Source organism: Pyrgilauda ruficollis, unplaced genomic scaffold (genome assembly GCF_017590135.1).
Source record: "Pyrgilauda ruficollis isolate IOZ18807 unplaced genomic scaffold, ASM1759013v1 scaffold114, whole genome shotgun sequence".
NCBI classification, from domain to species: Eukaryota; Metazoa; Chordata; class Aves; order Passeriformes; family Passeridae; genus Pyrgilauda; species Pyrgilauda ruficollis.
This window is the reverse complement of record NW_024509655.1, coordinates 649,987-672,566: the sequence shown is the minus strand read 5'-3', so window position 1 is coordinate 672,566 and position 22,580 is coordinate 649,987. Positions and strand designations below refer to the sequence as shown.

Here is a 22,580-nt window from a genome sequence, read left to right as displayed (position 1 = left end):
CCAGTCATCCAGCTCTCCCTCTTACACAAGCACAGAATCATATCTTCATTAGTAAATATCTCTAATAGATTTGTAGTTACTGAGTTTGTGTATGCATGAAGTTTTTGTTTCCATGTGGATTTTTGTCTTACTGTTTTTTGGGGGCAGGTGTTTTGACTTGATTTAGGGTTTTTTGGTGAGAAAGGGAAAGGGGACAACATTTAAGAAGAGGACTCTAACAGCTACTTGATGATACATCTTGATCCTTCCTTGCTCTTAACACATTCTTACTCAACTTGCTGCAAATATAAGTTGAAGAACTTATTCTTCCTCTGCCTGTGAGCTACCAACAGTATCATTCTTTTACAATTTTCCTTCTACTACCTGCCTGGAGTATTTCCTAAATGAAGAAATCCTACTACTTATACTAAATGCAATCTAAGTTGTTCATAATTATTTTTTATATTGAAAAGTTAAAACTATTTCAAAAGTCTGCAGAATTATCAAAGTAAACCAGGAAAGCAAGATTCTGGCTAAAATTTTGTGTGCCATAACCAAGTGTACAAAAAAACTATGTCCATAATGGAGAAAAAAATAAACAAACCCCTGAGCCAATAATAAAGTTTTGTTACCATTCTGCTACATGAGAAATAAGTGAAGAAGAAGAAGTCAAAAAAAGCTAAAAACTGGTGAGGTATGAAAGCTACTTGTTAACACTATTTAAACTGTTGTTTATTTGTGTTTGGATACATTTTTCCAAGGGAAAAGAAGTGTATTTACAGTTACTCTGAAAAATATCATTAATGACACCAGGCAGTCATAATTTGACTACTCTAGATTCCTACCCACTCTGTAAAGAAATGTCACATTTGGCTTGCTGTCCATGTCATTGAAAAACAAACCAAAGTTCATGTGATGTTATTTTGAAAGAATTGAGCTTTTCATGACATAATCAGAAATATTTAGGTTTGCTCTGGCAAAATGAGGAGCACGGCTGAACACTCTGGAGTGTCAAAATAAACACATTTAAAAACTGAGATATGGTGAAACAGAGCTCAAGAAAAGTATCAGGAAACACCGTATGTACTTCTCTTGTATGAGACAAGTCATTAAGCTTATTGATGACATCATCTTCCTAGATAAGGGCTTCAGTTCTTTAGAAAAAGAAGCCTAACCAAGATAAGATACTAGATTTTCATGCTTTTCAATGTCCAAACAAAATTGTTTTTCATATTGCAACCAAAGTCTGTCAGGAGATGTCAAGTTGGAGTTATTTTCTTTAGATGATTTTTTAGACCGATTCAGGCAATAATATTTTGCTGTATTTGCAGTGAAAAGTTACTACCTCAGTTCTCTTCTCGATCTAGGTTTGAAGTGCAAATAGTCTTTAAATAGTGTGATCAAGTACCACTCTTGATCAAAATTGTTCTCATGTCTCTCCTTAACAGGTAACACAATTCAGATTTACCTCTTGTAACAGTAAAGGTACAATGGACAGATTAGTCTGAAATCTGTTTTTAAGAGAATTAATATTTCATGAATATGTCCTTAGTACTTAGAAAATCCAAACTGTGCTTAATAGGAAAGAGAACAGACTGAAAAATAAATTCTTCAAGAATATTACTGAACTTGAGCTGCTGTTCATTTCCAGTGTGCTCCTAATACCATTGTAAATTGGTACTAACCCTCACCTGCAATTCAACAGAAACATGTGTAGAATTATCATTTCTCATTGCCTTCAACAGAATAGAAACTCTCCAGTAACCAAACTCAACACTGCATTAAGAGAAGATTTAGGTAATGGCAACACAGAAAAGAAACCACCAGATTTAAAAACAAACAAAAAATCTTTTCTCCAAAGTAGGAAATATTTTTCTCCTAAATTGTTCAATTCCTAAGATTTCTAACTCAACTGCTGACTAGTTTTCAAAACCAATACTAAGAAAAAGCAAGTCTTCTAAGTTACCAGTCTACCCAGACCTTGTCATCTAGTCACACATTAGTTATTCATGTTCATTGAAACAGCTGAACAGTTGTTAAATGTTTCTCAGGGATCATACTGATTAAACCCTTGATGAATCAGTTGGAAAAACTACATATATAAAGCAGAGACATTGAGGCAAACAATAAATACCCCAGGTACACACTGCTATTCAGACCACAGAATATTTCACAGGTGCTAAAAGCAATTTCAAAATTCCCAATTGTTTTCTACCTTACAAAAGCACTGCTTTTGTGAATTCTGCATTAGACCAGGGCATTAGCACCACCATGCTGACAAAGAATTAGACATAATATCAAGCTTTTTTCCCTTTTCCCTTTAACTCTTCCCTTCTCATCATTACTTTCTGGGTTTCTCCAGTACCAGGTGCTCTGATAAAGTACAACATTCTCGTATTCACAGTGCCAGAACTGCAAGGCTGAGGGAAGAATTCTAGCAGAACCTTCACTAACAATGGAAATAATCAAGTAAGTCTGTGATAAATGTGGCTACAGCATACAGTCTCTTCCAAGCCAGCACTCAGTGTCTCTGTCATGAGAAACTGGAGGGGAGAGGTGTAAGTTGACAAGACTGAAGCATACATGCTATATATCCAGTCTTTTGGTTGCAAAAGAGAGTATCTTCTGCGTGCCTGGTCTGTTGAAAGCAGAAAGGGACAGACTGCCACTGAAGGAAAAGAAATTCCAACAAAAAGAGCCCAGAAGAAAGGACCCAAATTTCCTACAAATGACAGCACCTTCCCACCTCTCCAAATACCCCATCTACAGTACAGACACTGTGAGCAAGAAAACACAATCTTTGCACTCACTATAACATCTTCAGCATAAGACTTATAAACTAAATAAGGACCTTAAACCCTTAGCCCCAATTTATTTCCTGATATAGGACACTAAGCACTAGAGCCTATTTATGACTGATGCAGATCACACTTGACATGGCAACAAGCAGTGCAGCCAACAGCATGGTATCACAGATCAACTATAATTTCTTTCTACTGGGACTTGTAGATGATATACTTAGTTCATCTGTAAGCAGGGAAAGCACTGTAGTCTACAAGTCTACCATCTCTTCTCCCATCCCGAAATGTTTTATCAAGGATCAAAACAACCTGCCTTAGTCACTTACACTCCCAGGAAGCCATGAAACATGAAATGGAAATTACATGACATAAAACTGAGAACTGAAAATGAAGTGTGAACAGGGCAAACATTTTTACAATATATTAACTGCCTTCATTATACTGCAGTGAGATCACTCAGCTGTAAAAGTACGAGATTTACAACCACCTCATCTTATACACAGGAGTACTCATTTTATTTGGTGATCCCAGGGCAGGGCTAGGAGGAAAAATTAAAATTTCTCTCAGGCCCACCCTTTGAAGGAAGAGGAAAAAAACCAAGAAACTAAACAAACAGCAGTTATTTACATGTTTCTAAAATCATGAGAGCATGAACTTGTAACTTTTGACCTGAAATCCAACAAAAGCCATCTGCAATATTTCATTTAGATCCAAGCAAATGCCTTTTCTTATGTACCCATAAAGTATCAAGTTATTTTATTTCCCTATACATTTTATATTTGCCATTATGTACATGGGCAGTTTGATTTTGCAGCATAGTGAATTGAAGAATGAACCCAAAAAAACCACTGTCCCACTGTCACTGGAAAAAGAAGGAAACAGCAACATGAGGAAAAAAAAAAAAACCTTGTTCACAAACAAATCAGGGTGGGGGCACAGGGGAAGAAAGAAAAGGAAAAAGCAGCAACCAGAGCACAAGCAGCTGGTGCTCAGGGACTAGGAAGGACTTTGGCTCCACAATAACAGGATCAGTTGCATAATCGCTGCTGCCTGAGAAGTTATACAATGTCTGCCCTTCTCATAATTAAGAAAACAAATAAGCAACAAAAGTCTTTTTAGGGCACAGAAGCTAATAAATTAAATACCACTACTAAAGAGTAGTAGTATTTAGTAGAAGTCCTACTAAAGAGAAGGAGCTCTGTAGTTTCAAACATTACTTTTTAGATTATTGAAACATTAAACACCAAATTGTATGTTGACCCTTGCTAAAAACATCTATTTCCCCTACAAACATTATGTCCTAAAGCCAGTGTCAAGCCACAAGAATTTCCCACCTGGCTTTTCCAGTCCAACTCTCAGAAGACATGTTTGCATGGGAGAAAGCTGTCCCTAAGGCCAACTTGCATGACATGTGACCGCTCTTGCTGCTATAGAACTTCATGATTTCTGTGGCTATTGTGGCATTTGAACCAAAGTCATAAACTACAAAAATATCCCAAGCATTAACACACTAATTGTTCTAACTGGATTTTAATTGTCTAACTGGATATTTTGCAGATACTTACAGGAGAACCAGTGTAACATTTATAAGAGAAACAAAGACAAATCAACTTATGAGGAATGACATCGCTGAAGAATGAGCAGGAAAGAGATTTTCCTGAGTGGTCATGTACTGTGCAGACCTGACACTGAGGCATTGCACAAAGTGTGAAAGTGAAGTCTGATTCAAGAGTGAAAGACCACAAAGATACTGCATGCTAATTAAGAGGCAGTTGAATTTGAGTTTGCCAGCACTGAATACATAAAGCTAATTCTAGCCTAATTATAGCTTTCTCTCATTAAGAACGTGGGCCAAAGAACAAAAGCTCTATCGCCTCATCTAAAAGTTGTATTTCCCAGTGATTACCTCTCTTCTGCTCCAAGTCTTGTCCATTTGGTTCTTCTTAAGTCTGGGTCAGAAGTTTTGTCTCTTCACCACAATTTGGGCTCACAGCCCAAAGCTACTGCATTGCAGAATCAGCAAAGACATGATGCAGTAATATTCCTGAATTTCTTTGGATGTGGAAGTACATGTCATTGCTGCCAATCTCTGAAAGCCATCCAGATGAAATTCAGAGGCCCATGGCATTTCAGAAAAAAATTTTAAGAATCCACAATGATGACACTAAGATGGCCATCCTGACACTTTACGTCCCGTTGTTATTTTCCAGCCAGCATCTAGAACACTGCAAAATTCACTGATTGTGCAAAGACAGAAAAAACATTTACTCTGCTACTCACCTCTAAAACTCCAAGCATTACCTCCTGTGCTCAGCATGCACCACTTCCAGAAACAATTGTAGGAATTAGCAGAGAAGTGGAAATACCAGGATCTGTATTGCAGTGGAAGTACAGACCAATTTCAGAAGGAAGAGAGACACCTAACCTGTATCCTTCTTGCCTCCACTCCAGCCTGTCAGCTCCTGGATAAGCAAACAGAATGGGAACTGCAACATTCCTAGAGAAGGGAAAGGAAGCTGCTAACCTGAAAGCCTGCGCAAAGGAATATGCTATCCATGCACTGATTCTGTATATACAAGATATTGAGGGACCAGCAATTTGAGAAAGGCACTCTGCCCTCTGCTTAACTCACAAGTGCTAAACCTGCCTCAGGAAAATGCAGCAGCTGCTGTTCTGTCTCATCAGCCTTACTACACTCAGCAGATTGTCTTGACCAGTTACAACTCCAGAACCAGTGGCCAGGTCACATTAGCAACCTTAACAGGAGAGCAGCAAATTCCAACTCCACCTTTCTTCTACTTTTTTTTTTTTTTTTTTTCATATCAAGGATTGCTGCAGATGGCAATAATTCAATCCTTAAAGCCCCTTACTGTGAATATGCTACAATGCAGCATAGCTTTATCCATAATATCTCAGTTCTGAATTAAGTAAGCCACTTATCTCTCCTAATGCTTCAGCAACAACTCAGAATTTTAATTACCTGCTCTGCAACAAGCACCCCTTACACCAACCTCATCAGCAGTCCCTCACTCCCCTCTTGGCTCTGGCAAATGCTTTGAACAATTCTCATGTTTAGGACTCAGGGGAGCCATTTTACCTACTCAAAGAGTAAAGCAACACCAAGCAACTCTCAAGACACTACTGTACACTAATCCAAGTGCAACTGGAACAGCTATTGTGGATAAAGAAAGCAATGTCCTTCATTGTGGAAAAGAAAGGAAGATCCGAAAATCCCACCCACTCTCCCATTTCTTTTGGACTTGGTGGTAAAGAAGGAGAAGAAGGAGAAAAACCACTAACATGAAGTGCTCCAAGAATCCAATAAGAAAAATCTGGCACTGTAAAAAAATTTACTTATAAGGCACATACTAAAAATGCTAAAAACTAAGTAAATAGTAAATCTCACAGCTAAGCTTCCAAAGCTCCTCACTCTGCTACTCACTTTCTTTAGAAATTGTTTATATACAAATGTGTCTTATTAGTAAAGACTAACACATCAAACAGATTCAGAAGACACTTCTTAGGTGGCTAGGGTTGCTCTAGAGTTGATAATTTCTGATTGAATAGCTCTCTGAAAATATGATCTTCAAACCAACATCTAAGGTAATGGGAATTAAGTACCTGCAAAAGACAATTATTTCCTCCCAAGGCTGCAAGGGCATTCCACACTCTATCTTGATTTTGGACAGCTGTGTTTGCACCCTTGAAAGAGGTGAATTCTCCCCTCTGTGCAGCTCAGCTGATGAGCAGTTTCTCTTAACTTAATCACCCACTATCCACTGTCAGATACTTCAAGTCTATAATGATCTCTTTTCCAATAAAGAATGGACACACAACTAACTCAGACTCACTGCAGAACCACTCCTAAGACTCCAGGCTTTTTACATCCTGGTAATTTGTCTTCAGGCTTCGCAAATGTAATTGAAGCTCACTCTGGGTTCTGAAAAATATTCCCCATTACATTAAATCTATCTCCTTCTTCAAAGAGGGAAGAGAGATACAAAGAAAGAGGAAAAAAAACCCAAAATACAATTATCAGTGACTTGGAAAAAAAATTACAAAATTGAGCAGGGAAGTTCTGGATGCAGGAGGAAAAAAGGAGATGTATCCAGAAGACATGAAGGAGACAGAAAATACAAGACGGACTACAATTCTGTGGACACACAAGTCCTGAAAACCTATTTACTTAAACCATGAGAACCTCAAACACAGATGTTCAAATCTGATTATTCCTGCTTTATAACCCTAAAGCTTACTTTCAGAGGAGGTCAAAAAATGAAGGCAACAACAGCACAAAATAATGAAAATAACCACCATTTGTTTTTCTCTTTAAAACATTAAAAGGCTTTTGCCCGCTTTGTCAGTAGCATAATTTAGGAAATCCCAAAGCTTACTGTGTTTTGGCCTAAAAAAAAAAAAAAAGCGAAGAATTATATACCACTTCCTGAACCTGTCAAGTCTCAACAACTCTCCTGCCCAGCAAGAGAAAAAAACCACAAAACTTTCATCCTTACATCATCCTAGTCAACAAGAAATGAACACAAAACAAAATTAGGATTTAGGATTTACATATCTTGCATAAAACTGAAGTTAACTCACTGATCACCAATCCTATGGAAAAAGGATGCCATTCCAGATTCTATTAATCAGAAACAGTTATGTTAATCCCAAATTACCTGTGCATGTATATGCTGAAACAAAAATAACAGCAAATTATTTGTCTAAAAAAGCAATAGTATTTAGAACATAAATGATATCCTGGATTTAGATGAACTTAACTAACTAGAAGGAATTAAGAGGGGAAAAAAAATCTATTTAATCTTCAGTTTATTCTCCCTTTGATTTTTAATCATAATAAGGTCTCCATAGTTAAAAAAAAAAAAGTGGGGGGGAGGAAGAGCAAGTTTTGAGATGGGGCCAAGTGCATCAGGCCCATGCTGCTATCTGTGGTTTCTCCCCTTCTCTGATGCATTTCCAGGACACTGAAGGAATTCTCTGTAACAATCTTTTTCCAAGCAATATTTTGGCATTATTCCAAAACACTTGTTTTAAAACAGAAGCCCAGCAGTCTGGATCAGCAACAGACCCGCAGAAAGTCCACAAAACATAATTTTCTTTCAAGAGCAGATCAGGATCATCATACAATTGAGATTATGCTGCACAAAAAAGACTCCAAAAAATCTCTCAAACCAGCAGAATGGATAAATGAATGCTCTGACAAACCAGCACAGACACACACACACAACTCTCCTTTGCTTGCTCTCATAAGCAGCTTTTTTTGCAAGAGGAAAATATTAACAGACAAACGAACAAACCAAACTCACTGGGCCAGGAAAGGGAATTAATGCATTTGTTTCATTTAAAGCACTCCCAGGAGCAACAGTAGCACTTACATGCCAGACTTACAAGAACAAACACTGCAACAGAAACACTAACTGTGAAACAGTGATGGGTCACTAAGCTGGATTCTCTTACTTGCGGCAAGCTGACACATTCCATCCCTCTGCTTGTCCAGACTTGTCAGCATTCTGCTAGCAAGTGGCTGAAAAACCTATAGCCATGTTGATAATGTAAGTATTCAGAGAGCACCTCCTCCTCTGTCAGCCCAAAGGGAGAACTCCACCACCAAGCAACAAGTGCCCAGCAGGGCACAAGGGTAAAAAGGTGTCACTAACCAGCCACATGAAGGAGGAAGGCAACAAAGAGTACAAATAAACACTCAGGGTAACTGAAGAGGAAACACTGTCAGAGGTACAAAAGAAATATTCCCTCTTAAATTTAACCAAACTTTCTCATACAATTAAAAAGCAGGGACAAATCTCTGCCTATGTCCAAGTGAGACTGATTAGTGCTATTTCCTAAACTAAAAGATGATGAGGAAAAGAGTATTGCATGATGATTGCAACACAATTTTCTTAAGCTTGCAGATCTACAAAATAGTTCAGAAGAGAAACTGTCTTCCAAGACCTACTGTGGTACAAATGGCACTGCTTTGTCTCTACTTCCATCTCCCTGCCCAGCTGACAATACAACCAGCACGCTGGAAGCCAAAAAGAAACAAACTGGTTTAGTACTGGGAGAACCTCACATTCTGAAATCATCTGACATGCTTAAAATATTGAGGGGAAATTAAACAAAAAAAAACCCTCACACTGGTAACAGCAAAACAAAACACAGCACCACAAAAAACACACCAAAATAACACCAAATCCCACAAACCGACTAAACAGACACAAAACCCCAAGTCCCTCCAAACCCTCACCTACTGGGTTGAGTAATTAAATTTCTACCATTCTGAGACTGAATTGTGACTACGATAATGTTACTTAGACAAGGTATATTAGTTCAGATTTGCCAGACATCTTTCTCAGAGACATTTATATTTGCTATCTCACCTGCATTATTAAATTGATCATTTTGAGATAAGCATGGTATCTTCACATGAATATACTCAGTCACTACCAGAGCTGGCACATGCTGCTCAGCATTATTAAACTGATACCTTCAGCTCAGCAACCTCTCTTTAATCACATTAAAGGTACACCAGCTAAGATAAGAAATAGAAGCCAGTAATTCATGTACCTGGATGAGCACACTGGGGGAGTAGGTGGTAATTACGAACCAATTATTTGGATACAATTATTTGCACCTCTTTGCAGACAGGGCACCTTCCAATGACACCAATTTTAGTACCTCCAAATGCATGGCTATGTGCTAGAAACCAGAGTGGGATGAAGGGATCTGAACACACAGAATACAAACCCCAAAAGAAACAGCACGCCCATGGTAACACAAGTTACATTACCCTTGAGTGCAGCAGAAGGCATCCCTGAATTGGGGAAGGAGGGGAGGGTTTCAAAGTAGGCAAGAAATACTACTGCATAAACCAGCACACCAACAGACTACTCTGAGACATCTAAAGGTCAGCCTTCTTATAGCTCAAGAGAGCAACCAGAATACAAATGACTACCAAACACTTAAACAAGTTTTATTACTGAAAGCTAAATTTATTATTGAAGGTCAAGATAAAGTTAAAAAGAGCCTGGGTCGTCATCTCTGCATGCAGATCATATTTATACAGCTCAGAGCTCTTGGACCAAGCAGATAATGGCAACACATACTGGAAAGTGAGCAAACTCACTTTCAGTATGAAAATTAAACCTCTTAGGACTGGTAACTGGCCAGGAGAACAGATTATTAACCATGTAAGATTCCCCCTTAACTCACAGCCATTAATTACAAAGAACATCTTTTTAAGAGATATCTCCATTCAAATAAAAGATGTTGCAACCATTGCAGCACCGTTTATGTGGATAATCATTTCTTACAGCAAAAAACCATTACAGTCACCAAAGTTGATCACCACCACTGAAGCAACAGATCCTTCAAAAGGTAGCTGTTTTCAACTAGGAAAGGACACCACATAGAGTGAAAAGATGTAAAGCACTGTAATTATAGTGCTCCATTACAAATATTTTTCAGATATTGCTCTGGAACGCCCACGTTCTCTGTCCTTACCCCTTCCTCTCATCTTCCTTTACCATGCCTTTTTATTGAAATAAAAATTAATTTAGACTTGGCTAGCTATTCTTCAAGATGAATCAACATGATGTTTCAAAACAAACAGAAAATGAGAGTAACCTATTAAGAGGTATAAATTTTGAGACAGTAGTATATGCCTACATACTTAGTACAAGCCTTCAGCTCATGATGAAGCTTTGCCATCATCCTCCCAGACCCGTTCAACATTTTCTATGAGGTCTTAGAAGAGTCCCATCTCAGGAGTATTTGTTACAAATGGTATAAACTATTAACATACTTAAGCATAGCAATCAAAAAAAGAAAGGGAGGGTGAGAATGCCACGTTCTTTCTGCAAGAGAGGAATAAGAAACAGTATTAATGCAATATCTGTAAGCACATACACTCCACACAGCTCAGCCTAAGCATTATTCTATAACATTATTCTGTAACAGTAACTGAGGAGAGAGCTGGAGGGCAACACAACTTATTTTTAACCCAAACACTAAGAACTACAGTAAAATGGTCACAACAAAATCCTCATGTCTTGTTTGCCAGACCAGGGTTTTTCTTCTCCTACTTACATGTTGCTAATAAAGAAACTAGGGACAGAGGGAAAGGGATTATTTTGCTGGTTTAACTTTTTATTGGTAGATTTTTGCTTGTTAACTGGCAAACTGGACATCACCATATAAACAAAACTAAAAAGAAGGTGAAAAGAATTCTACAAAATTCAAGATACATGCAAACAAATACCTCTTGGCTAGACTAAAAAATAACCGCAATACTTGAAAGAGAAAATAGCACAGAAAAAAATAAAAGTCTTCATCATGCCTCCGTTTTCCATTCATGTAGACAGAGCAATCTTCCGAAACATTTATACAGAAAACTGCTCAAAGACAGTCTTCATACATTAGTAAGAAAATGCACCACTGTGCACCTACTTTTCTTCTTTAAATATCAGGGCCATTCATGAACCCCAAATAGTGCAATTCTTTTAAAAACATGGGTTGTTCAAAGAAGACTTTTCATCCAACATTACTTAATGCTTTAACAAGAAAGTGTGACTTCTAAACAATGTTCTTCGCATGTTCCAAGTTAACAGTAAACTTTCAATCAAGTCAGGGTACTCCTGATCAAGCTCCTGTCCTTCTCCACCTGATTAAGTGCAGGCTCATTTCTTTGAACATCCACCCTAAGCCAAGTAAAAGGATCAAAGGGCACTTGTTTGTAATTAATTTGTTTAAATTCACAAATGCAGCTTGCTTTCTCCTTGGTAGAGGTAAGAGCCCTCTGCAATCTGTGCTAACTTTCCAACAAGGTTTCCCTCAGCCACTGCTGGGACCTCACAGCTGCTGGCACATCACTGCTGCCCACCCTCCAAGAGCAAACACAGAAGTCTGAGCAACAGACCAGTTATAAGCCAAAATAAACAGTTACAGTAAAATATCCAGTACTTTCATAGCCTAACACGTTAAAAATTATCTTACTATCTTCAGGATCATGTGAGGAAAAAAAAAAGAAGAGAAAAAACCACCACTCTCTGCCTATCTGCCACTGAGTGTCACAGTGGACATGAAATATTCCCATGATTCATTTGCTATTTAAAGCATACAAAAAGCTTGTCCCATACCCTTACCTCTTTCTGTAAAAAGTCAGGGCTCTAAACACCATGTTCCCAACCTCTGCAAATGTCCTGCTTCAAGCACAATTACAGATGCCCCTTCCAACCAAAATTTGTCTGGTGTGTTTAAACTTTTCCAGGAGAACTTAAAATTTAAGATGAGTCCTTCCTCACATCACATAATAAAGATGAGTATTAAAAGACAGCAGCAGTCACTCTGTTGAACCCAAGTGAATAAAATGTATTTCAATGACTCTGCAGTGCTTGAGCTGCTCCACTTTTCTACTCATTGTGAGTATTTCAAAGGCAGACAACAAGCATGTCTAGGGATTTCCACCTCAGCACCACAACCCTCAACTTAATGCAACAAGACAACTCTAAGCTGAATTCCATACAATATGAACATCTACTAATGATGGTGTCCTTTTCCTAAACTATTTAAATAAGCTTATTCTCATACTTTGTGCTATTATGTTTTCATTTTAAATGTTTATCCTTACTTAGGTGGCAAGTTCAACTTCATCCTGCAAAGGAACATGGAAAAGATGATAGACAGGAAAGAGGAAGAGTGTTTTCATCTTTTAAATTTATTCTGTCTGTGCCAGAGGAACCTAAACCCTCACCATGTTATACGTCTACTCAATCTGAGCTAATTCAGAAAAACATCAACTATATTGATCTCCTCCTATAAAGAAAGATCACAATGGAAAGGCACATAGCTAGACTAAAAAGCTTTTTCCGGGTACATTATTTTCAGTACCCACGCCTCCTCTGATTCCTTTTATTAAAAAGGAGAAAAAAACCCTCAACCAAACCCCAAAAAACAAAGAACTAAACATTCACATCATCACCTGTATTTGAAGCATACAATATATACATAAGTGCTTTACTGAAATAAAAGCAGGTTATAACTTTAGGGTTTAACTGATCAGTAGGCTATCCCAATTCATACCAGGAAAGTTTATGTGCTGATTTTGGCTGGGGTAGAGTTAATTTTATTCACAGTGGCTGGCATGGGGGTGTGTTTTGGATTTATGCTGAACTCGGGGTTAATAATACAGAGATGTTTTTGTTATTGCTGAGCAGGGCTTACACAGAGCCAGGGCCTGTTCTGCCCTTTGTACCAGCCACGCCAGCAAGGAAGCTGAGGATGCTTGGGATGGTGGGAGGAGACACAGCCCAGACAGGTGACCCCAGCTGACCAAAGGGATATTCCAGACCATATGATGTCATGCTCAGTATACAAAGTGAGGGGAAGAAGGAAAGGAGAATGATGGTGTCTTCCAAAGAAATGGTTATCCATGATGGAGCTCTCCGCTCTCTTGGAGAAGGCTGAACAGCTGCCTGCTCATGGGAAGCAGAGAATCCATCCCTTGTTTCACTTTACTTGTGTGTGTGGCTTTTGCTTTCCCTGTTAAACTGCCTTGATCTCAACCCACAGGTTTCCCAACTTTTACCCTTCTGATTCTCTCCCCATTCCTGGTGCACTGCAAGTGAGAAAGTGGCTCCATGGGGCTTGGTTACCAGCTGGGGATAAACCCTGACACTGTACAAGTAATTAAAAAAAAAAAAAAAAGTCCTGCTACTTATACAGCACATCCAGAGTCCTGTCTGTACAAAAACATCACCAGCTGAACTACAAGGGCTTTCAACAGACAGCAGGGAAGCCATGGTCTCCCTATCTTGATCCAACACTGCTGGAAACATGGCTACGTTGCTGGAAAGAAATGCAAGCAAAATATTTCTGTCTCCAGAAATTGCTACAGTCAACCTAAGACAAGTTGCTACGGTGCCTTTACACACTCTAAAAATAAAAGCTTGAAAAGATACTCCCTGGTTACTTCATGACCCACTCAAAACCTAAATTAAGTATTCATCACTAGCTTAGGCTCACTGCTCAGAACTGTTTTAAAAAGAAACTTTTGCAAACCTAATTAACAAGCAAACTATCATTCTCTTAGACTATATCCACAGAGACTTTGTTTTTAGATTTGTACTGTGGCTCACTGCTCAACTGCTGACTCAAGTATTAGTATTTAACTTGTGATGCAATACCAAAATGGTTTCTATGGCTATTCCACATGACTGCTTATAAAATTATAATGAATGTTTACTTCTGCCTGTTCAGAGAGACATCCTTTCTTCTGCAAGTGTAAAGAAACCCCCAAATAAAATAAATTTCACTCCTTCTCAGTCAGTTTATCAGACAGGAAATCAGTGATTACAAGAATATTACCAGCTCTGATTACAGCTTTCTCAGTCTCATACCTGTGGCACCCCAGTCCAGAGCATTTTGCCATGTGAAGATTCCAAAGATGATGTAACCCTCACAGTTGTGGGAAAAAAAATGACAACTTCATGTTTAAGGCTCAAAATCAAAAAATAAATCAATTTGGTTTGTGCTTTCAATGCTTTAAAAGACATAACTTGAGCCAATCTCACTACTGAGGGCCTACACCATGACATTTCAACTCTGAGAACAACAAAAGGCCCAACTTTTACATTAAGAAATGCACTCTTTAGCTGTTTTGTCTGTCATTCTGCCATGTGATACATTCTGTACTCTGTGCACTCATACAAATACAAACCAAGGCCTCATCTCATTCCTGGCTCTCACTTGAAGACCCAAGGACCTCCTTAAAATCCCATTAGAAGTAAACAAGCCTTGGCAGGCATACAAATGCAGAACCAAATCCGGAGACCATCAATGGCACTCTGAATGCTATCAAGGTGGTAAACTCCTGCCTCTTGGTTCCCATTACTCCTTTCATTATCTTAAGCAACTGTTCAGTTTGATTTTTTGTTGTTTTAGGGTTTTTTTGTTGGGGCTTTTGGGTTTTTTTTTTTTTTTGTTTGTTTGTTTCTTGGGGTTTTTCTCCTAAGTATCATTTCTGAGCTTGCTCCACACACCGCTCACCCCCTCCTCTGCACACTATGGCTGCAGGAATCACGTGAACTGGTTCTGCCACTGATGCCTCCATATCATAAAAACAAACTTCCCCTAGAACAGCTCTCTGCCACAGACCGATACTCCCCACTGGTCTAATAAACCTCAGACAAAAGCTCAGGCTCATTATGCCAAGTGCACTTACATCTGATTAACCTTCTCAGGGATCTTTACCTAAGGCACTCTGAACAGCCTTTCTCCCTTTCGGGATCGCCCATCATTCAAGCACTTAAAAAGTCTTTAGAAAGTTTTACTACCAACCCAAGTTGATATTTTGACATATTTTATCCCTCTGTATCCTTTAAACAACATACCTTCTGGATACTCTAAGCATTTGCTTAGCCCTGCAAGTTCTGCTTCTATTCCCCTTATCTCAAATTAAACAAAAAGAAAAGGATATGCTTACAGTGCCAAATAACCAAACATAGACTGTAGGAAGTTCCTGCTGTACAAACCCCCTCTTCCTGTTACAGCCCATCTGTGAGCTCAGATTTTGGTTTTCAACAAGAACCAGGGATAAGAAGTGACACTATTTATCACCATGGCATTCAAACACATTCCACCTTCTGAAGCAAAATCCCATCACCTATTCACACAAACCAAACCATCCTGCTTTGGACAACAACGAGATTTTTACCATGTTTTCAAATGAAAATAATAAATCACCTGGTAATGTAAGAACATAAAACATGGTTCACTTGCACCCACACTCCACCTGGCAGAATGATACTGAGAAAAGTAGCACTAGGTAGAGCTACTCTCTCATACCCAATGCATGGCGATAACTCTGACAAAAGCTGCAGTAAAATAGAAAGCCAGATGTACATTTTTCTCAAGAGCTACTGATCCACACTCCCACTGAAGTCATCACATTCCGAAATTGAAAAAGCCCAAAAAAACCCAAAACACCTAAGAACGTGTAGGAGTATCTTCTTCTAGCCATGTGTCTATCTTTGCACTACTAAATTGTCACAGCTCTGAAGGTTTGGGGTTTTTTTCCCATTTGCTTATTTGATATAGCTGGTTTAAGATAATGATCAATTTTGCTAACTCTTCCTTAACTCTGAAATTCTTCACTACAAATCCTCAAATGCAAATTCAAAATCAAAACTGTCACAACTATTAGCAAGAAAATGGATGATTCAATAGAGGGACCAGCTTTATAGTTAAATGGGTCTGACTTCTCCAAGGTAGATGTCTTAGAACTGGAAAAAGAAGCTTAAGTTACCCATGGAACTGATGAATACTCACCCAGCATGAAAAAGCAGGAATTTATCTCTTATATGCTTCCAGTGCAACAAAAAAATTCTGCACAGTAAGAGAGAAAGGGATGAAATAAGCCACCCGGAAAATCCACTTCTTCTATGTGTTTTCAAATTTATTATTGTCTGTACATTAGGCTAGCCAACCTGACTAAAGCTTTTTCCATGTCATATTGTAATAAAAACACATGGAAATAACAAAATTTGTGAAGGTGTAAGAACGAAAGATCCTATGCTTCTGATTGTTACAATTCAGATGCATCCATCTCATCTTTCGCTGACATTTCTTAAAATTTGCCCAGAAATGAGAAGTCACTTGCCTTCATACCATCCAACATCCCTTTTTGTTTATGGCTCCCACACAATTCCTTCTTTCCTAGCACAACACTGTTCTACTGCATTTGAAATTTCAGAAGGTATTTTTTTACATCTGCAAGTTCTGCAAATCTGTTCCTATTCTGCAATATGTGAGAAGCATTACAAGTCACATGCTTAAGATAGGCAGAAATCCATCACAGGGTAGTGATGAAACACCAAAACCAGCAAAGCAGTCAAACCCCTCTTCCCTCATACAAGAAAGATCCCAAAGATGGCATGTAGCTCTCAGCTGAATAAAGTAATTGCAAAAAAAAATCAAACTTTTTTTCCCCCCAAATCTCAGTACAGTCCTACTTCCACTATCACAGCTTTGCTCAACAGGTAGGGAGAGAAAAAAAGAAAAAAAAGAAATTACACCATAAAAAAAAGCCAAAAATATTCCCTACTGTCATTCAAAATTTCAAAAACATCAGCACAATTGTCAAAAATCATGTCAATTGCACATTTCCACACAGAACAAAAAATCAGAAAATTTTGCCCCAGAGCTTTCAAGGGAAAAAACTAAAGATGTAGGTCATCTTCACTCACAAAAAACTTAAAGAGAAGAAAATAAAAACCTCCTGCATACTTAGAGCAAAGCAAATAGAAAAGGAACAAGACCTATTCTTCCTTCTTTGACTGGACAAAGCTGCCCTTCACACTTGTTCTGAAAGCCTTGATACCAGCCAAGAGCTCCTAGCAGATGTAAGAAAGTTCCCCCAACAGTGACACCAGCACCTGAGACCATGCCATGGCCTCCTCAGCAATATGTTGTCATTCAGTCCCTGTTTGTACCAGGAAGGTGCTGTACACATTTACCTGTAATATCCAGAAGAACAGGGGATGTGACTAAAAAGCCAAAGCCTCCACTACTGCCTCATCAAACATGGGTTGCTTGCCAAACAGATGCTCTCAAGGCTGGATCACCACTAACGCATAGCTGGTCCCGCAAAGCTTGCAGTGCTCTCACCTGAGCCAAGAAGCTGCTCTCACCTCCCCACCAAGGACTTCAGTTAAAATGTTACATCCTGCCAGCAGGATTTTGTACCCAACAAAAGGATATGGCAACACTTTCTATACTGTCCGTGGGACAGCGAAGTAAAACAAATGTGCACAGGGACCTTATAATCATGTCCTCCCCAGCCTGGACAAGGCATGAACAGTCCAGCAGCAGCATGAGAGTCTCCAACAGAAGATAAACAGTTTCACTCTTGTATTACGAAACTGTAAACTAAACTACAAAGTTAAAGAGAGCTGTTCTAGGAGATATGGCAATCTTACATCAATGCACCTCACTCCTTCAACACATGAAGGCTTAAAGACTCAAGCTGTTGGTCGTTTAGGACAGATAACACAAAAAGTACTTTTTAAAGCAACCAGCATTCCAAACACATCAAAGAAACTAATATTGTTATGTACTTGTCATAACTTGGATATTTTCAATAGTGTACTATTGTAATCAGCAGCACCACCAGCATGAAAAAAAGAATCAAGAAGGAAACCAGCGAAGTTAAAAGCTTCTATATCAAAGACATAAAGAAATAATTTGTTTTCCACCTACATACATATCCAGAAATTGCACTGTGGACCAACAGAAAATTCTATTTACCATTACCAAATGCAAGTTACATTCTAGTAACATATCGTAAGAATAGACTTCCATAGTACTAATTATCAGAAAAGCAAGCAAGCAATAGGGGGGTAAATTGTTACTTAGATGTATGGTTTCTCACAGCATACTTTATCTGCACTCTTCAAAATCTGTTTATTTTGGACAAATGACACAAGACTTCCTCATGGCAGGAAGTCCTGCAAGTCAAAGGCCACTGCTGAAACAGTATTTCCACTATTTTGCAATAGGGACTGAAAATCCCTTACACACATAAACGAAACTGCTAATTAACATGAACAGATTTCTCCTCTGTCAGTTTAACCACCCAAGAGGGAATCACTGTCTTCTCTTTACATTTTTCAGTTTAGCGCATCTTCAGAAACCAGACACGGAACAATTAATATCAACATTTGGGAAGTGAAACACCATGTTACAACACCAAAGTTTCCAAACAATCTCATGACATTGAGCATTTCAAGGGGTAAGCAGAACATCTGCCCACACTCACCCCCATTCCCTGCACATAAAGCACCACTGAAATTTCCTGAACACTAAAAATCCCACAGAACACTTGCAGAAAACTGTGAATTAGTTAATGCAAGGTTGGTGGATGTGAAACACACTGCTGAATTCCTCTACCAGCAGCACACATCCTGAAGACCTGCTCACCTTGCATACTTCTGCCATTTTAGCTCCACTAAACCAGAATTAAGTACCAAGGTTTGCATAGCCACACAGACAGCTGTCAGATCATCTTCTCAGACCACTCCTGTACCAAGATGCAACAAGATAATTTAGCCTTGTTATGCCAAGGTTGAAATTATCAATAACTATAATTATTTTTTTATTTAGCATCTTTCTGTTACCACTTTGAACAAAAAGATAAGAGCTCTTTTCCCATAGACGCGTTCTCTTTCCCTAGCACTGTGTGGTAGAAGTACTACCAAGTAGCAGATCTTGATGTACTAAACTGGAAACAAACAATTGACTGGACACTCCAACCCTTACTTAAACCTTGATATAGAAATGCTGTAATACATTTTCAAATGGGTGCTGAAGATACTAAGTCACAGCAGCACCATGATTAACTTGTTTCAACTAGATAATCAGCTGGCTAAGAGATGCAATATGACCATAAAACCCAAAACATACTACACTTTTACTCCTAGTCTGGCTGCCTAAAATTGCCTAACTAGAAAAGCAAATGTGTCCAGTTCCTACCAAACACATACCAAACTGAAGAATACCATGCATCATCCTCCAATCTGATATTTGAGGGATTCTTCTACCCAAAACATCTTGTTATCAACAGTGTTGAGTATTTCAGAGCTGGCTCTGGAAGACCCACACCACACAGTGAGGAGACACCCACTCACAGACCAAACATGCAGCTGAAGTTAGGCTGCCAGCACGTCTTGACCAGGACCACGGAACAAAGGCACAATGCCACGTTAACATGGACACATTTCCAGGACACAATGCCTGCTTGCCTATAACCTAAAAGCAAAGAAAGAGACTTGGCTGGCTTACTGCCACTGACCAGTTCCCACAGCAAGTAAGTTCATATCTTCAAATGCTCTGTCTACCAAGATTGCACAGGATGAGTGAGATGTTGCAGAAATGTCAGTTCACACAGACTGTACAATTTGTTCACATAGCCTACTTCAAGATACTGCTAGCTTGTCACCAAAATGTGCCAAGGATGCAATCAAGCTGGCTCTCTGCAGAGCCTGACTGGATCCATAGGAGTCTGTGAGCTCAGGAATATCCTACAGCTGTACAGCCATAACTGGGCACAAAGGCATGCACAGGCATCAGGAAGCAACCCAGCTTTGGTGCAGAAAAATAACATCTGTTAGCTACAACATGCAAAAATTACTTTTCTTAACAGGAAACCCACCACTTGATTTTTGTAGTAAAATTTCATGGTCCAATATGTGGACATGCATGGACCTCGTCACAAACCTATATTACCAAGAAACCAAAATTCAGTCATTAAAATAAGGCCAGGACTCACAGGTCTACACTGAAATCTTGCAAGTTACTCTAGCTAGCCAAAAAAATTTCAGTTTAATCATTCATGAAACTATAGGTCAAAATAAATACATCTAGTCCTTTGCACCTCTTCCATAAGTGTTTTGCTATGCAGTCACAGCTAGAAATTATAGTCTTAATATATCAAGGTGAACATCACACAGAGTTTCAGCACCCAGCACTACTGACTAGTCTCTATGCAAACCTCTCCATTTGAGTGGAAAACCTCTCAGAACTGCAGGGCGAAAACCGCACTCAAGACAAGGAGCAGGTACTTCAGCAACCCCGCAAATCCCCCTAACACCATGTTCCGAACCCTCCAGGAGCCACGACTCCCCTGTCCCCAGGGACGCACCGGGGACAAACCTGTCGGGTTCCGTAACTTCAATGTCCCTACCGCACCGCGGGGTCGACAGCTCGAGACTGCCGCCAAAATCAGTACCCGCACGAAAAATCAAAATAAAACGCGGGGGAAGGGGGGCGGGGGAGGGGGGGGAAGCCGACTCGACCCACCGCCTATGAGCCGCCCAGTGCCCGCGGCGGCCCGGGACGACCCCCCCACACTCCCTGCAGGCCTCCCCAGGGCTGGGGCCGGCGGGCCCCTCCCGCACCCGGCCGGGGCTCCCGCAGGAAAACCGCCCGCCCCAGCCACAACAAAGGCGGCCGGAGCGGCCCAGCGCTCGCGGGGCTCCTTCGCGACCCCCGGGCTTCCCCCGGGCCCCCCCTCGCCGCGGCCCTGGCACAGCTCCTGCACTGGAGCCAGCCCGCGCCCTGACAATGATCGGCCGCCCCCGGCACCTGCGCCGCCACCCCCTCCTCCAGCCCGGCCTGGCCGCTCGGCATCCCCGGGGAGCGGGGCCTGCGGCCGGGCTGAGGGGGCGCCGGGTCTCCTTGGGCCCGCCGACGGCGCAACAAAGCGGCGGGGCCCGGGGGGCGACGGGCAGCGCCGGCGGGCACTCACCGGGGGGCAGCTAGGTCCCGGCGGTGCGGCTGTGCCGGCCCGGGGAGGGGGCGGCGGGCGGTCCGTCCCTCCTCGCTCTCCCCTCTTCGCTGTGCTCTCTCTCTCTCCGCGAGCTGGGCTCGGCTCGGGGAGTTACGCGGCGCGGCGGCCGCGGCCGGGCGGTGCGGGCCGGGCCGGGAGGACGGCTCCTCCCGGGCGGGCTCCGGCGGGAGGCGCCGCCGCTGCTGCTGCTGCACCGTCCGGGCGCCGGGGTCGTCCCGGCCCCATCAAGGCCGGGCCGCGCCGAGGGGGCCGCGGAGGGAGCGGGGCCGCTCCCCGCGGCGGCTGGTGGCCATCTTAGTCCTCCTCCTCCTCCTCCTCGGCGCCGCGTGCCCCCTCCCCGCTCGGCTGCCAGCGCTGCCGGCTCCCCCCGCTCCTCCTCCTCCTCCTCCCACTGCTCCCGGCTGGCTGCGGTAGCTCCCGCGGCCCAGCGAGGCCGCCCGAGGAGAGCCGGTTGGTTCTGGCAGGCCGCGGGCCCGCTTCTTAGTTCTGGGGCTTATTACAATTATCTCACCTTTTGGAGCGGTGGGTTTGCCTTCTCCCCGTCCTGTGACAGAATTCCCACTCCGCTAGCCCTGATCTCCCATGTCCTCTCCCCTCTGCCTCGCTGCCACAGGCCCGAGCAGCTGACACGCGAGGAGAAGCCGTCCCGGGCGGGGACCTGGATGTGCGATGAGAAAGGGAGTGCCGGAGCAAATAACCCACCCTTGAGCTGGGCTTGAGGTGCTTTCCCTTTTGCTCTTTGTCAAGTGTACATCTAGGGAAGGTCCCCTGGATATCCCTAGTGCCAACCACAAAGAGGATTGTATGCTAGTGTTGAACGACCACTCTCATCTGTATGATCCAGATGTTTCAACAGAATTAGTTACCCTTTCCCTACTTAATCCAGAACTCCTGTTAAATTGCCAAAGCCGAAGGACTCCTTTTTGTCTGCAGGACAAAACATCGGTTTAGTCTCGCGCTGGGCACGCAGTGCAGGGTGTAACTGCAACGCCGGGGCAAGCTTCATCCGCTTGGACACTCCTGAGGAGCAATGCAAAGGTGTGTCCACACGTGTGTGACCAGATATCCTTCTGCCTTTTCCCAATCACTTATAAACTTACCTCCTCTAAGAAATCAGCTGATAGCAGCCTTTCACTCTCTAGCAGTTTTGTTGGGGTATTTTTTTGTTTACAAAATCCCTTCTGAAACCTTCATTGAAAAAACAAAATAGCAGTTTGGAGAATCTGGCTGCAGGGGTAAAAGCTGCAATAAACAATGCACAAACCATCCAAGACCTCTGTGTTTCATTGGCAAATTATCACAAACACCAGGAACGAGGACCATCGCCTCTTGCCTATGCTACAGGGGCTTATTAAAGGAAGCTGTGTACTGTGCTGTGCTTGAGGATAAATGGAGTAAACACCATTTATCCATTCTTCTTTCTCTAGCCGTTAGCATCAAAC

General features: G+C 41.2%; 1 protein-coding gene across 5 annotated transcripts in view; it reads right to left on the bottom strand.

Moving 5' to 3' along the window:
* WDFY3 (WD repeat and FYVE domain containing 3) overlaps positions 1-21,709 on the bottom strand; it is a 154,170-nt gene extending 132,461 nt beyond the window's left edge. For 3 of the 5 annotated variants that reach the window (XM_041479773.1, XM_041479811.1, XM_041479782.1), the window contains exon 1: positions 21,097-21,482. The gene's annotated coding sequence lies outside the window, so the exon portion shown is untranslated. Of the gene's footprint in view, positions 1-20,001; positions 20,067-21,096; positions 21,483-21,649 lie in introns of those variants that run through there. The other 2 variants (XM_041479793.1, XM_041479802.1) reach the window with 2 other exon arrangements.
* Positions 21,710-22,580: the final 871 nt, after the last annotated feature.